We start from the raw sequence: 13,823 nt of genomic DNA, 5'->3' as shown, positions 1-13,823 counted from the left end.
ATGTAATCAATAGGCTTGACATTCAATAATACTTCCTCCCTTAAAACTTAACTGCTTGCTTATCTTTATCTCTGTGCTTCCTTTATTTCATTCTGAAGATCCCTGTGTTCTGTCTTGAACACCTATACTTCTCTTCTCTTCCTTCATATCATTCTAAGTAAATTTCATTCAATATTTACTATTTTGCTTTGCTTGTAGATAAAAGGGAGTCAATAATCAAGACCTAATGAGGATCCAGTATCCCCTAATATTTATAGCTGTGTGCCATGCATAGAAAAAGTATTTGTTATTAATGTATGTACAACAAGAATACCTTTTAATTACAAAGGCATCCATTTGAATAGCATGAAGTTTAGTTTTATTTTTATAATGTTTTATAATCCAGGACCTATCTTAGTGACTTTTAAATCGCAGACTAACATGTATTCTTTGCAGTATTGTGTGTTAAATGAAAACAGTGATAGCAATCATATAAAAGGGGTAGTTTTCTAATGGGCTATCTGTCTATGGCTATGTATAGAACTGATAGTAATGATAAATAGCTTAGAGCTAATAATCAATATTTAACAATTGGTATATTTTCGCTAAAAGTAGTAATTCACCATTCTTTTTTATAGGAATTGAGAAATGCTACTGGAGAACTACATCATGAACTGCATTGGGCTTCTAATGTGTCCAGCAGATTTTTAATCATTTAAGGTAAAGATTGAATTTATTCTATTTGTCTTTGTGGGTTAAATAAGACATAGTATGTTTAAAGATCTATTTGTATAGATGAAATATGGCATGTTATGCATGAAGATCTGTGTCTGTAATCTTTATATTGCAATGATGATTTTATTATTTAAGCTTACATTTATTTAATTATGTCTCTTGTTTGTTAGTCCAATGTCCATGAAATATTGAAAAACTACTCCTGAACTTCAACATTTTTCTCCGATACTGAATATGCATTTAATACGTATGACATTTGTACATTTTTATTTGTCCATTTTGAAGCAGTTTTATCATGTTCAAATATTTTGCATATATTATAATGGCTAAAGATATTCTCTTATTAGTATTTAAGACAGCAATAATAAAGACCTACTAATATAAATGTTAAGTATTTTAAGCTTGTTGTTTGTAGTTCTTTAAACATATTAATGATCAAAAGTATATCATCTATTCAACTTTTATTTTAAAAATTTCATTAATAAGAATAAATACTACTTCACTATCATTCAGTAATTTCACTAATTAGAGAATGCACCTAAAATAAACTAATTTTATTTTTGTTTTGTTTTTTTGGCCACACCCAGTAACACTCAGGGGTTACTCCTGGCTATGTATTCAGAAATCACCCCTGACTTGGGTGATTGGGACACTGGGAGATCCAACCAGTCTGTTCTAAGTCAGCTAGTTACAAGGCAAATGCCCTACTGCTGTGCCACCGCTCCAGCTGCTAAATAAACTAAATTTTTATTTATAAAAGAAGAATCATAGATTTATATCAATATTCTTTCTACTTCCAAAAAAATCTATGAATTTTATTTATTTGGCATAAGATACCAATACTGAGGCAGAATAGTGGATACAGTATTTTAGTGAACACAGTTCTACATCCAGTGTGAGAGTTCCTGGGTTTTCAAAACTTATTATATAACATTTTTTCTTTATGTAAAGTCTCTGTGACTTAATTAGAAAGAATATAAAAATATGATATAAAATATTACTCATGATATGATGTTGCCATTGAGTAGTTTTTAACATAAATAAGAATTTATTTTTAATATAAATAAAAATATATACATAAGAACATATAATAAGAATATATAAATAAGAATTGTAGGTCAACTCAGTTCTCTAGTTACATAGATACTTGATATTCTGTATTGTTTTTTTATTTTTATGTTGCAAACAATTTTTTTGGTGCTTGTGCACACTATACAATTCTCCCGAATCACTTATTGCTCTGTGCTCAGGAATCACTCCTGGTGATGCTCAGATTATTATGTGTTATATAAAGGATTGGATTGGACTCCTCAAGCAAGGCACAAACCTTATCTACGGTATTAGCTCTCTGTCCCAGCAGATAATTATAATGTATATATATACATACAAAATATGAACATATGATATATATACACTATAAAATTTAGGATTATGTCTAAAGTTGGATGTTGAATTTTCAATCAGACTTCTGTTGAGGTATTTGATCAAAGAAATTTCCCAGCAAAAATATTTAAATATATATACTATATATACATATGATTGTATATATTTATGTATATATATTCTGTATTTTAAATCTGACTTTTTGTATAGGTACAGTTTTGTCTATTTGATATTGCAGTTTAACTTTGGAGAAGATATAAAAATAATGAATGTTTAATACCTCGAATATGTCCTTAATAACTTTTAACAGGCATGTTCTGTTGTTCATCCATATATTCTTAGACTGAATATAATAAATGGTGCTCTTTGCAAAAAATATTGAAAATCATTTTACATCACAAATTCTGTCAACCTCAATTCATGAAGTAGTAGTAATAAGTAATACTGAGAGATGATTGCCCAATATAAACTTTTGCATTTATCTAGAGTTATTAACTTTTGTCAATGGAATAAATAGCTACTAAAATGTTCATATTTGTTTTGTAAATTAAGCTTTACCAAACCACAACTGGAATCAATTATTTCAATTGATTTACAGAGTCTTCCATTATTGATGCTAAAACCCATGCTTCCCTTGACTGTAGTAATATTATTTATCATGTGAAATTTTTTTAGGTTTTAAGTATTTATTTACAAAATTCTTACTAATACAACTGCTTTTAAAATATATCAGTAAAAGGTCATTTACCATTCAAAGGTGTTACATACATGGCATAGAAAAAAATTCTACATAGCCACACTAAGTAAAGCAGATAATAAAAAAACTGTTAAATGACAATCATATTTGCAGTACTTTGAACAGACAGAAAATAAAAATGCATTTATTCATGTTATAGAAAGCTATTTTTATGTTACTAATTATTAAACTTGTGAAAGATAACATAAGGGTTTGAAAACTATTTTACAAAAGCAAATAAATGTATTTCCATTTTACATTTGAATATGTAACCACAATACAAAGTTGGCCATACAAATATTTAAATATTTTAAAGCATATTAGTGGAACTAGTGCCAATAATAGAATTATTTCAGAAAGAATGGTGAATTTTTACCACAATTTCATCATGGTCTGTCCTCCAAAATAAAATCCCAACACTAGATAATCAACTAAATAAGTATTTGCTATAGATGCAATCACTATATATATATATATATATATTGCTTTTAAAACAGCTATAAGTGTACACCAATATCAAGTTTATGCAAAATATACAGTATTTTTCATGCAGAAATTAGGTAATATAGTACTTGCTAGATAAAAATTTGTATAGATTAGATTATTGGAATCTTATGTCACATATGCTATTATAGTAGTTAATGTGATTTTTTTTATCCTCTAAATAGTTTTCCATTAAGAAGTTTATTTGCTACATATTACAATGTGAACACTCTAAATCTCCATCTTTCTTTTAATAAATTGTATTTTTAATTTATTATTAATATTATTATTATTATTATTTTGTTTTTTGGGCCAAACCCAGTGATGATCAGGGGTTACTCCTGGCTATGTACACAAAATTTTTTCCTGGCTTGGGGGAACCATATGAGACACCAGAGATCGAACTGAGGTCCATCCTGGGTCAGCTGAATGCAAGTCAAATGCCATACTCTGAGCTATTGCTCCAGCCCTTTTTAATTTATTACTAAACAAATAACTTAAAACATTTTTTTAAAAAAATATTTATTTTTAAGTGTATGTAAGCTACTATGTAACAACAAATATTGCCCATTTCTGGCAACTAATAAAATCTAATGAATATATAGTAATGAAATATAATCTCTTTTGTGTTGTGGGCGGCTTTTTTTCACAGCTCCAATAGGCTTCAGTGATCTACTTCAGGGCGTGGATGAGCACAAATCATTCGATGAAATTATATTGAAGAAATGAGGCCACACACAAATGTATGGGGGACCCATGCTCTGGCAAAAATATGACAAAATTTTATTCTCCATGCTGGGAGTATATGTAGGCTAAAACCAGTCTTAGGCATGAAAGGAATTTCAGCGTTGACAAAAGGCGGGAATGTAGAGAAAAACAGAAATATTAACAGTAGACCTGTTAGTATATACATAACAATTATGACTGGCTAGACTCAGATGCAAAGGATCTTATCAAGGAAGTTTAGAGGGGAGAAAGTAGCATTAAAAAAAGAAGGTGGTTGCCTTATATTAGTAGCTAGATCAGTTTGACAGGTCTGCAGGCTAGCAGGCACAGGTTGCTCTTGAGATAGCAGAGGGTCAGGTCAAAGAAATGTAAATTTTGTGCCTGACTTGGCTTTAAAATGTAAATAGGGCTGACTGAGAGAAAGAAGAACTCTGTTGCTGAGAATTCTATGACCAAAAGAATTTGATTTAGGGCATACTTTGGCCTGTAATCTTACAAGGGAGAAATAAGCTAAATAATATGAAGAAAATGTAATGTCAGTACCATGACACCAATCTCAGAAATATTGCCAGTTATCCATGTAGGACATCTGTAATGGACCTGCTGGACAATCATTTCTTGGGGCAAAAGTGTTATCCACTTCAGGAATGTTCAGAAAACTGGACTGCCAGGCCTACTGTATTGCCCCTTTAATGGAGATGCCTATGCACAGTCCAACACTTTTGTTAGATAAAAGATTTTCTAACTTTTATTTGGTGCTAGGGAAAATTTGTTCAGGATACTACCACAATTTCCTTTTCAATATCATTTAATGATGGTTTTTGAAAAGTTAAAGCTGAGAGCAGTATTTTAATAGAAATTCATAACCTATGTTAACTATTGCTAATATTAAAACAAGAAGCTCAAATGAAGCAGTTTTTTTCATCCATTTTTATTGTTTTAGTAAAACACACATTCATGCATACATTTAATAAATAATTATTGAGCATCTATTATGTGAATTTCTTAATGAACAATAAAGTAATGGATAAACAATGCAGATAAAATTGTTATTGTCATAGAGCTTAAATAATAGCTGGATGGTATAGGGTATGAAATTCACTATAAATAAAAAGTAAGTAAAGGGGCTGAGCAATAGCACATTTGTAGGGAGTTTGCCTTGCATGCAGCCAATCCAGGATGGATGGTAGCTCAAATTCTGGTGACACAGATAGTCTCCCAAGTCAGGAACATTTCCTGAGCACATAGCCAGGAGTAACTCCTGAGCATCAACAGGTGTGGCAAAAAAAAAGAAAAGAAAAGCAAAATAAAATATTCAATAATAAATAAAAATAGGTGGTAAATTTAAATTAAAAGTGTTGAAAATGTACGTACTTTGAATTGTGTTGTCAAGGAGACATCCAAGTGGAGTGAAAAAAATTTCAAGAGTAAACTTAGAAAAGGCCAACATTCTTTTTCCAAAAGCCTAAAAAGCAAGACAACTTATCCTCATTTTCCCCAACCCTCAAAAATATAACTTGTTGCTTTGTCTGGCTTTGCAAAAGAGATTGCATACAACTTACAGGACAAATGTAATTTTATTGTACATCCTAGGACCCACTAACTAATTTACAACTCAACTTTTCTTCCTGGATTTTTCCCATAAAATCCCTAACTGTCTTTGGAGGGAGGGTGTATTTTTTAGGATAAGAATCCATTAATTTCTAAGGCTGCTAGCATCTGAGTAAAAAAGAATTCTAATTCTTCCTCTTACCTCCTCCTATTCCTCCTCCACCTTCATGTACTTGTTACTGTTTTCTTTTTCTCCTCCTCCTGCTCCTCCATCTCCTCCATCTCCTCCTCCTGCACCTCCTCCTCCTCCTTCTTCTCTTTCTCCTCCTCCACCTCGTGCTCCTCCTCCTCCCCCTCCTCCCCTTCCTCCTCCTCCCCCTCTTCCTCCTCCTCCTCCTCCTTCTTCTTCTTCTTCTTCTTCTTCTTCCTCCTCCTCCTCCTCCTCCTCCACCTCCTCCTCCTCCTCCTCCTCCTCCTCCTCCTCCTCCTCCTCCTCCTCCTCCTCCCCTCTTCTTCTTCTTCTTCTTCTTCTTCTTCTTCTTCTTCTTCTTCTTCTTCACTTTAAACTGTCTCCACTTCCTCATCTAGCATTCATCTTCAAAGTATTTAAACAATTGGCTTTTGAATGGCAAACAGAGAAACTAGTTTGTTAATAATATAATCAAATCATACTATTTGAATCATATAAATTATGTAAATCAAACATAATATAAAACCAGAACAATCTATGCAGTCTTTGCAGAAAAATCCTTTAAAAGGTCTTTACAATTCCCAATGACATAAAACAGATTATAGATATTTCAGAGTGTTGTGGGGGTATTAATCATTTGAAGCTTATTAATATAAGTCTGTTTGTCTTCTCTTTTTATTTCAAATTAAAAGTCTAAGGCTCTTCTATGCAGAGATCGTATTTTTTCTTTTTTTCCTTTGGTATTTGGGCCACACCTAGTGATGCTCAAGGGTTACTCCTGGATATGCACTCAGAAATCGCTCCTGGCAAAGAACTAGGTTCATCCAGGGTCAGCCATATGCAAACATAATGCCCTACCGCTGAGCTATCGCTTCAGTCCCTCAGTCATATTTCTTAATGTTACCAGCAGAGTATGAGTCCAGGGACTTCAAGTGTTGAAAAGTTTTCAGGACTTCCTGCATGGCATAGAAACTATTCTCTTAGCAGCTCATTAAAATAGCTGCAAAGCTATACCTGCGACCTAATTGATCTGCATCAACTGGTAGTTAATTTCTACAAACCAACAGTTAAATCCATTACCCTCTCTAGAAGTGAGATTGTATTAAAATTTCATAAGACAAAAATCTGTCTAAAACTTATCTCCTTGGTGTGGACATTATTTTTGTTTGCTTGTTTTGTCAGAAAAAATAATTTAAGGAAATGACCAAAAAGTAAAACACTAAGTCAAAAGAGAGTGAATCACTTTCTTCAATAATGGGGGTCACATATGAATGACAATACTCAGGGTGTACTCTTGTCTCTACACTCAGGGATTATTCATGGTGGTACTCAAGGGAACCTGGCAATGCTGTGGATCAAACCCAGGTTAGCTACATGCAACACAAGCACCCTACTCATTGGACTATCTCTTTGGCCCCTAGAGTAAATCATTTTCAAGGAAGAATGTAGACTCCGTCAAAAAGATGAGAATCATAGAGTAAATGAAGAAAATAAACGTATGAGATATGGACTACTCCAAGATGGAATGACTCAGGTATCTGTTGATACCTGATTCTAGAGAGTATTTTCTAAGTTTCTTCAGATTGGGCTAAGTGCTTTTGCTAGTGAATTGTCAAGAAGCAATTTACCTCTAATAGGTTCTTATTCTTTCAGTCAGGGCATTATTTATTTATCTCCAGATGGTTCTAGCCTTCATTTTGAGCTAATGGCAGGAAGGCTATTTTTTTTTCTTTTTTGGTTTTTTGGGCCACACCCATTTGATGCTCAGGGGTTACTCCTGGCTATGTGTTCAGAAATCACCCCTGGCTTAGGGGGATCAAACCACTGTCCGTCCTATGCTAGCCCTTGCACGGCAGACACCTTGCCTCTAGCGCCACCTTCCCGGCCCCTGGATGGCTACTTTTCATATTGAATTTTGCCTCATCAAACACTTCCTATTTTATGGCTTCCTGAAATGTACTGCCAATGATACTCTTACTTGATTGCATACCATTATTAACACATTTTTAACACAATTTTATTGTCTATTGCCAAAACCTTGCTACTTAGGCAACTCTAGCCATCTTAAATTTTTCTTGAAGACATATGAACTGATGAAAGGAGAATCTTTTGTCTTTACTTATATCTAGGATGGGGTAGAGTTAAAAAGGCTCTGATATTTATTACAGAGCCAATCTGACATAATACATTTCTCCATACTGTGTTTTAGTTCCTGGTATTTATTAATAAGAAAATAAAATGTTGCCTTCTTTTATCACTGGTTTTGCAAACAGAACATTAGAGTGACAAAACATTAATATTCTAAATTGAAATAAGCACATTAATCCTATCTACTCACAAATTACTACTAGATTTTGAGAATATTCAGGTACTAGTACTAGCATTAGTCTAGAATTCCATGTTATTTATTTGGTGCAGAATTAAACTATATTTGTAATTAATCTTCTACTCATATTTTTGGGAAAAAGTAAATTTACATAAAATTGAAACAATCACCTAAAATATGGGTTATATATTCTATATATATGATATATGATATATATATATATCTATGACATATATACATTGCTCAAGTACCCTTTTCTGGTTAGGGTGCCTGATTTTTTAGAGCTTAGCTGTGTATGCGAAACATTGAACTCCATTGTTTTCCCGTATTTTATGAAGATGATAATGATAAAATAAGATAATAAGCGATAATGTGAGAAAATTGTTTCTAAACTATGAATAACTATGCAGACGCTTAACAATTAATAGCTTGAGCATTTTTTAAAATTTTCATTCTATTGCATTATCCACATGGCTAATGTTTTGCGTTACTCATGGCTTAATTTATTTATTCTACTGATATCTGCCTAGCATTTCATTTTAAATTATTTCCTAATTTAGGTTTATCTTTCTGCCTAATGATATCATTACTATCACAGTCTCACATCAGTCTTAACAAGAAGCTTAAGCACCTCAGGTCTTATTATTCTTAGAAGTTCAGATTTAATCTCAAATTCTTTCTTCTAGGAATATTGATCCACCATTTTGTACTTTACTTAACCCTTATGAAATCCATGAGTTTGGTAGCTGTTAATTTTATAGCTTAAGAGTTATCTGGTGACAAGCAGGCAGAGTAATGAAACAAAAGTAAAAATAAGAAGAGCCTCTACAATGTTTTATGTGTTTTTTTGTATTCTGTGGAATAATATCTAAACTATAATGGGATGAGATCCCTATGGGTCAATAAAAGGGACTATAAGAAATACAACACAATACAGTATCCTTCTAACAATCTTTTCTATGATAAATCTTTATCTTGATTTTCACTTCCTCATACCTGAAATGTTTCTTGTCCCACAGATTTTCAAGGCCAAATACAGTTTGTTACTCTGGCAGAATGTTGGAATTGTCATTGGTCTGTCAAAAGATAAATTCTTTGTCTCCTAATACTTTAAATGTAATTGTTTTTCAGCTGAAAATGACTTGCTTGTCAAAATGGTATAAAACAAGCTTTACACTATAGGGAGGGATAAATAAGTTAAAGAGAACTCATATAGTGTCCTCCTCTAGGTACTCCTGTACCATAAACTCTTGAAAACAAAGTGCTCTTTATATCCACGTAGCAGTGAATTTTTATTTCAGTCAACAACACCCATATGTATTTTAAATTACATTTTATTGAAAGAAGTAAAATCAAATGTGACCTCTATTTCGGAAAATCAAGAGAATGCTTATTTGATATATTTGATAGCACTTTTCTTAAAGAATGGAACCACATTGGGAATCAAGTTTGCATTTTTACATGTCATTCCCACGAGCATGGAATCACTAATCAAAAATACCTGTGTAATTCAATATGCCTGCAGCATGATCTACTTGTAACAAGAAAGAACTTTGCAATAAATTCAAGTGCCACATTTTATTTGACAAACATAATTTATGACCTATATTTATCTCATCCTTTCACATATTAAAACATGTGAAGAATATTAAATCATGCCTTCCAACTTTTTATATATAGACCTTGTTGGTATAATTGCACTTAAATTCTGTGAAAGTTGAATTTTCTGAAAAACGTTTTTCAGAATATTGGAAATCAAAGTTCTGAACACTAATTTTAATATCTCATTGGAAAGAGAGAACATTTTGTATCAATATTTCATTAATTTTTAGCACGGTCAGACATTGTTTTAAACACCTTGAATTATCTATTAATCTTGATAATATCATGGAATATATAATTATTACTGTCTTTACTATATAAATGGCAAAATTCAGGTCTATAGGGGTTGTAAGTAACTCCACCATTTTGCACAACTGATTAATAAATTAGCTAAGCGAAGATGTTTAGCAGAAAATATCTACAACTGGCTAGATCTTGAGTGCCCATAGCATCAGACAATTGAATTGTTATATCTGAAATATCTGATAATTATCAACTCAGGCTCTGGTATTGTAGCTAGAAAGAAAATTATTCAAGAGGCAAGAGTTGGCATAGGGTTCAAATTTTTCATTGCTTTATTTAAGCACCATGGTTACAAAATTTTTCATTGTTGGGTTTCAGTCATATTCTATCCTTAACTAGTGCATCCTTCCCATCTTAAGTTTTCTCTCACCCTCAACCCACACACATCCGTCTAGCTCTAGGGAGGAATTTTCTTAACATTCTCACTCTGTCTCTGTCTTTCTATCTCTCTTTGATACTGTGGTTCTCACTGTTTTGATGGGTGACTTGCCCCTGTCAGTTTCTACAATTTCAGTGGTGAGTTCTTGTCCAGAGCAATCAGTTCCAACAATAACTGTCCTCGTAGAACATTCTCTACTCTAGCTACACTCACTGCTCTTTTAGGTAAGCTTTTCAATTTGAGCTGGATCTCCTGTCCTTCATCTCTATTGTTTCTGGGTATTATTACAATATTATCTTTTGTTTTCTTATATTCCACAAATTAGTGAGATTTTTCTAAGTCGTTTTTTTGTTGTTTTTTGTTTTGTTTTGTTTTGTTGTTTTTTTGTTTTTGTTTGTTTGTTTGTTTGGCCCTTACCCAGTGGTACTCAATGGTTACTACTTGCTCTGTGCTCAGAAATCACTTCTGGCAGTCTTGGGGTGGGGGAGGGTTAGGATACCAGGAACTGAACCTGGTCCATTCCAGGTAGGCCATGTGCAGGGCAAATGCCCTGCCACTGTGATACCCACAGGACACTTGAGATTATTTTATGTCTATCCCTTTCCCTCTGGCTTATTTTACTCAGCATAATAGTCTCCATGTCCTTCCATGTATAAGAAAATTTCATTTTTTCTAAATTTTCCTTCATTTTTTCCATTGTGTAGGTGTCCCACAGTTTCATTAGTCACTCATCTGTTGTCAGAAACCTGCATTGTTTCTAGATTTCAGCTATTTTAAATAGTGCTCCATTGAGCATAGGACCGCAGAGCGTATTTTTATTGTGTTTTAGTGTTCCTCGGGTATATCATGAGGAGTAGTATAGCTGAATCATATGGAAGCTCAATTTCTAATTTTTTGAGAAATGTCCATTTTGTTTTGTAAAAGGGGTGGACTAGTCTGCATTCCCACCAGTAGTAAATGAGAGTTCCTTTCTTCCCACATCCATGCCAACATTGGTTGTTCTTGTTCTTTGTAATGTTTGCTAGTCTCTGTGGGGTGCAATGATAACTCATTGTTGTTTTGATGTGCATCTACCTGAACCTTCTGAACTTCAAAGGAAATTATGACTAGGATACAAAGGCTGCCCATGGAATACTCAAAACCCATCTAATAAAGTTTTAATATCTAAGATATACAAGGCACTGATTGTGTTTTACACGGAAAAAAAAACTAAACCCATCAAAAATGGGAGAAGAAATGAACAAACATTTCCTCAAAAAATAAATACAAATGGCCAAAAGACACATGCAAAAATATGTTCCTCATCAATAATCATCAGGGTTAAGTTTTTTTTATTGTAATAGTAATTCAGGTGCTAGAGAAGTAGGAAGGCTGGTGGTGGTACCACTTGGCAACACATTTAAAGATGTCATAAACCATAATGTGGTCTGAAGGCAATTACTGTTTGTCATCCCAAATATGTGAAGGGTAGTTTCCATTGTAGAAGATTCTTGGATGTAAAGACTTTCTCTTTTTTCCTTTTTTTCCCCCTCTTTTTTGTTATTTTTGTAAGGATGTAAAGACTTTCTTAGCTCAGAATGAAGCCATCTCATATGAGAACGTAGGATCCTTAGGAAAGAGGACTGCAGGGGGGAAAAAGTCTAATCAAAAGCTAAATGAATTGGGGTCATAGCAATAGTCAGAGTGTAAGGAGTTTGCTTTGCATGCAGCAGACCCAGGTTTGATCTCTAACATCTCATATGGCCCCCAGAGCATGCCAGGTGTAAGTTCTCTATGCCGAACCATGAGTAACCACTGAGCTTTGACAAGTGTATCTGATGGAAGTAAGACAAGCAATATGGTAGGTCAAAGGTACTGGACAAGAGCAAGGTGTTTGTATAACTTGGGTACATAATTTTATAATATGGTTTTACATTCTGGGTTCATCTGGGCCATTGTCAGAAGTAGTCCCAAATTTGTACCTAATGGGTTCCAATGGTCCCAAACAGCAATTTCCTTTTGTAAGTTTCTTTCTAATTATGTCCTGCCTAATTCCTCTTGTTTTAAATAGTTAAATAAATGATAAAAAATGTATATCTGGATAATGAACAGTTTTAATGCCTTTTCCTTATACTGTATTTATGCATCTCCTGACATTTAATAGGTTACAAGAGGTAGAAGGTCCTTAAATATAGGCACATTTATAATAAAAATTCAAGTCTGTAACAAAATTTAGAGAGAGCAACAAGGAGGTATCAATTTCTCTCACTTAGAGGCTAAATAATTTTGTTGCCTCACCAAAAATTTCCCTTAGAATGGAGGAAAAATAAGATTAAGCTCAGCAGGTCTCTGGGTAAATCTATTTGCATTGTACTTCCCTCTGGATTCTGAATTTATTATGCTCTACTATTGTGTGACACCTCGCATTTTATAGAATATTTCTATGACTCTGGACTCCTGTTCTACATGTATTTTACAATAACATTTAAAAAGTGCAACACCTAATTAATTCACCAATCATCTGTCAGAGCCTGTGATCTTTACCTAATTCACTGTTGAGCTCCCAGTGGGAGAATGAGCATTCTCAAAGTGTCATTTCCATTATGCTGTGTGTAGTGTTAGAGCAGAACACTAAGTTATGCTGCTTGTTCATGGAAAATATGCCATCCTCATGAGTGTATTGATGACTTTGTTAAAAATAACTTTTGCCATCCCTGTTCTCAAGTTCTCGTGAAACCTGTGTTTCCACAGCACTTCAAAGTTTTTTCATAGCATCATAAATTAAGAAAAAGACCAAAGAATACCTCAGTTTCAAACCTGTGCCTTTCCTTTGACTTTTTATATTTTTCTTTAAGAAAGTTTATACCATTTACTTTTAAGAAAACAATATATAATATCTCCAGGGTTGGATAAATAGTATAATAGCATATTGAGTGCTTTCTTCACTTGAGTCTGACCTGGGTTCAATTACCAGCAGCCAACAGAAGTATTTATTCCCTGAGCACTACTGGGAATAGCCCAAACTCTGGAGGGAGGGAGGGAGGGAGGGAGGAAGGAAGGAAGGAAGGAAGGAAGGAAGGAAGGAAGGAAGGAAGGAAGGAAGGAAGGAAGGAAGGAAGGAAGGAAGGAAGGAAGGAAGGAAGGAAGGAAGGAAGGAAGGAAGGAAGGAAGGAAGGAAGGAAGGGGAGGGAGGGAGGGAGGAAGGAGGGAGGGAGGGAGGATGGGAGGAGGGAGGCTACATTACACTTATTGGTGATACATTTGATAATATATTTTGACCAATTTTTCTGGTTTTACTCAATTGAAACCCAACTACTTGCTTATTTGAGTGTTTTTCAATTTGCATATTAGCTTGATATTTAATTAAATCTGATAATGGCTAGTATTGGCATATTTTCAATATATCTATTTAGATTATTTTCGATTACTTTATACTCATTTAGTCAATTTC

The 13,823-nt window shown here is 33.5% G+C and overlaps 1 protein-coding gene across 1 annotated transcript in view; it reads left to right on the top strand.

Annotated features, from left to right (window-relative positions):
* LINGO2 (leucine rich repeat and Ig domain containing 2) overlaps positions 1 to 13,823 on the top strand; it is a 1,160,605-nt gene that overhangs the window by 483,767 nt on the left and 663,015 nt on the right. Inside the window, exon 3 of the mRNA XM_049771075.1 lies at positions 618 to 699. The gene's annotated coding sequence lies outside the window, so the exon portion shown is untranslated. The remainder of the gene's footprint in view (positions 1 to 617; positions 700 to 13,823) is intronic.

Source organism: Suncus etruscus, chromosome 1, assembly GCF_024139225.1.
Source record: "Suncus etruscus isolate mSunEtr1 chromosome 1, mSunEtr1.pri.cur, whole genome shotgun sequence".
NCBI lineage: Eukaryota > Metazoa > Chordata > Mammalia > Eulipotyphla > Soricidae > Suncus > Suncus etruscus.
This window is presented reverse-complemented; position numbering and strand designations above follow the sequence as displayed.